Source organism: Cicer arietinum, chromosome 7 (assembly GCF_000331145.2).
Source record: "Cicer arietinum cultivar CDC Frontier isolate Library 1 chromosome 7, Cicar.CDCFrontier_v2.0, whole genome shotgun sequence".
NCBI classification, from domain to species: domain Eukaryota; kingdom Viridiplantae; phylum Streptophyta; class Magnoliopsida; order Fabales; family Fabaceae; genus Cicer; species Cicer arietinum.
Genome location: NC_021166.2, coordinates 61,234,236 through 61,237,735, shown reverse-complemented (window position 1 = coordinate 61,237,735; position 3,500 = coordinate 61,234,236). Strand labels below are relative to the sequence as shown.

The following is a 3,500-nucleotide window of genomic DNA, read 5'->3' as shown; positions in this document are numbered from 1 at the left end:
ACAAAAAATCTGGATCGGGGAAAATCGGTCGCTGCTGCTGCTGCTCCTAATAAAAGTCAGCCACGCCTTGGTAAATACGGGGCGTGTCTTGACATCCAAATAAAAAGGAACATGGGCAGCAGCAACGATTCGCCCATTGTACAAATGAATCAAGACATCTTTGGAGATGAGTATATTGAATACCTCGAAAAGGAGCAAATGTACGATCTTCTCGAACATAAGGAGCTGAGTGTTACTGTAATCAGCTTGTACATAAGGTAAAAAATACTTTTAATTGCATTTATTTGTAATTAATTAAATGTATTGGTAATTAATCTAGTTTAAAATTTTCATTGAAGGTTTTTGTACGAGAAGGTCGTGTGCACGAGGAAACTGTCAAATAAATACTCATTCTTGTCTCCGCATAAGATGTCGATGTTCAAACTCGATCCAGACAATGTAAAACACTACATTGTAGATATGTTTTTAAGAAATAAAGAAAGTGATAAATTGTTCTTGGCACCATATAATTCAGGGTACGTAATTTTATCTTTTTTAATTGATGAGAATTTAATTTATTAGTTGTCTATAAACAAAATTGCTTAACCAATTTTTTGTTGTTGTAGGGCACATTGGGTGCTATTTGCAATCAATGCGGTCTCTGAAGTGATATACTATTTGGATCCCGTGCACGGCGATTACACCAATCACCCCGGAATAAAGAATATGCTCGACACGTAAGTAATATTCATTTATTTCTTACATATATATATTTATATATATATATATATAAATATATATATGTAAGAAATAAATGAATATTACTTACGTGTCGAGCATATTCTTTATTCCGGGGTGATTGGTGTAATCGCCGTGCACGGGATCCAAATAGTATATCACTTCAGAGACCGCATTGATTGCAAATAGCACCCAATGTGCCCTACAACAACAAAAAATTGGTTAAGCAATTTTGTTTATAGACAACTAATAAATTAAATTCTCATCAATTAAAAAAGATAAAATTACGTACCCTGAATTATATGGTGCCAAGAACAATTTATCACTTTCTTTATTTCTTAAAAACATATCTACAATGTAGTGTTTTACATTGTCTGGATCGAGTTTGAACATCGACATCTTATGCGGAGACAAGAATGAGTATTTATTTGACAGTTTCCTCGTGCACACGACCTTCTCGTACAAAAACCTTCAATGAAAATTTTAAACTAGATTAATTACCAATACATTTAATTAATTACAAATAAATGCAATTAAAAGTATTTTTTACCTTATGTACAAGCTGATTACAGTAACACTCAGCTCCTTATGTTCGAGAAGATCGTACATTTGCTCCTTTTCGAGGTACTCAATATACTCATCTCCAAAGATGTCTTGATTCATTTGTACAATGGGCGAATCGTTGCTGCTGCCCATGTTCCTTTTTATTTGGATGTCAAGACACGCCCCGTATTTACCAAGGCGTGGCTGACTTTTATTAGGAGCAGCAGCAGCAGCGACCGATTTTCCCCGATCCAGATTTTTTGTTGCTGCAAGTTTTGCAGCTTTATTACCCTCCAGCCTTTGTAGTTTGGCAGCCCTATTAACCTCCAATTTTTGAGGTCTGCTGCCTATGAAATTATGGGTGGGCATATTACAGCGCTTTTCTGAGAAAGCGCTGTAATATGCACACCCATATATGAAATTATGGGTGGGCATATTACAACGCTTTTTTGAGAAAGCGCTGTAATATGCACACCCATATATGAAATTATGGGTGGGCATATTACAGCGCTTTTGTGAGAAAGCGCTGTAATATGCCACCCATATATGAGTTATGGGTGTGCATTTTAGAGCGCTTTTTTGAGAAAGCGCTGTAAAATGCACACCCATAACTCATATAATGGGGTGCATATTACAACGCTTTTTGTGAAGAAGCGCTGTAAAATGTGCATAACAAGCGCGCGTTGTATTTACATGTTTTATAGCGCTTGTTTAAAAGCGCTGTTGTATCATTTACAACGCTCGTTTCCACAGCGCTTATTTTTTTGAAAAAGCGCTGTAAATGGCTTAAAAAAAGCGCTGTAAAATCCGTTTTTTCGCGTAGTGCTGTCGACTTTTAAAATAGGAGGATCAATTCCGTGAATTAGTAATAATAGAGGGACCAACAATATAATTAAGCCTTTTATTTTTGTTAATAAGAAGGTAAAAGAATTTTGAAATGAACAATCATTTATGTTTTTTAAAATAATAAAAATGTCAAAAAAAAAAATTATTTTCTTTGTTTTTAAAAATGCATCTCATTTAAAGTTCGTTCACTTTTTATGTGTGAGTAAAATTAACATAAAATTTAACAAACGAAAACATAAAAATAAACACATATTTTAAGGAAATAAAAACAAAGTAAACATAATATTTTAGAAAAATTGAATTAGGCTTACTTGATGATTGAAAAGGAAGCTTTTCACCGACGCCGTGAATATGGCAGAGGAAATTGTCACTCAAAGTGCGCTAACAGTTCACGGGAAGCTTACCATTGATACCATGGCTTAAGCTTTCAAGCTAGTTTGTTTTTACAATATTTGCATGATATTTAAATAAATAATACTATATTATGAATCAAATTCAGCATTGATGTTATTGAAAATAGTTTACTATGTTTTCAACATAAACTTTGGAATGGTAAGTTACTGGCTTGCATTAAATAGAGATTATTTTTTAAAAGTAGGAAATAATTCTTATACAAAATTGTAATAAAATTTGCTTTGTTGTCATAGAATTGTTAAACTTTATTCGTTGTTTACTTTCCAACTCTTTCCGTCTATATTTGCATCGTTTGCTTGGCAAAATTTATAGAACAAGATATATTACTAATGAACATTATTCCATTAACGATTTTCCAAGCACATGATCAATCTCAATTAATTATATTTTAATTTTCTCTAAATATATACATATATAGATCCATTGAAAGTGACAAAGATAGGCATCTATCATATTGATTATCTTTCTTATATTAAATGTCATAGATTGATGGAAGAACATGACATTGTTATCACATTATTTCTCTCCCTTGTTATTCCGATTTTATTCCTACGATTGCTATCAAGTGCAAACGTCAATTGTGGCGCATTCGATATCATCATTTTGGTCAAATGTTGTTCGGGTTCATTGGCAAAACATCTCTAATTATGATATATTAGCCGAACTAAGAAATTCATAGCAACTATTTGTATTCTTTCTTTAGTTTGCGATATTATTTTCCTAATGCACATTTTTAGTTCTTAATTTTGTTTTCTTCTTCTCGGTAGACTACTTTGGAATTTTGTTAATAAAGACATTGTTAATGAATAACAATATTAATTTGAATTGATTCTATGTATCGGAAAAATTCACCCTTTTGTTTGTTCCAATTAATTCCAATATGCGAAACCAACTATCTCCATCTTCAATGCAAAATATATTCACTAAAGTCTAGTCTTTTCTGTCTTTCTATTTGTAATTTCTCATTTTAACTAATGAAA

At 32.3% G+C, this 3,500-nt stretch overlaps 1 non-coding gene across 1 annotated transcript; it reads left to right on the top strand.

Moving 5' to 3' along the window:
- The first annotated feature begins 1,749 nt into the window (after window positions 1-1,749).
- Window positions 1,750-1,873, top strand: LOC113785065 (small nucleolar RNA SNORA69). Its single transcript, XR_003471222.1, has one exon. It is a non-coding gene; the product is annotated as a small nucleolar RNA SNORA69 (small nucleolar RNA).
- Window positions 1,874-3,500: the final 1,627 nt, after the last annotated feature.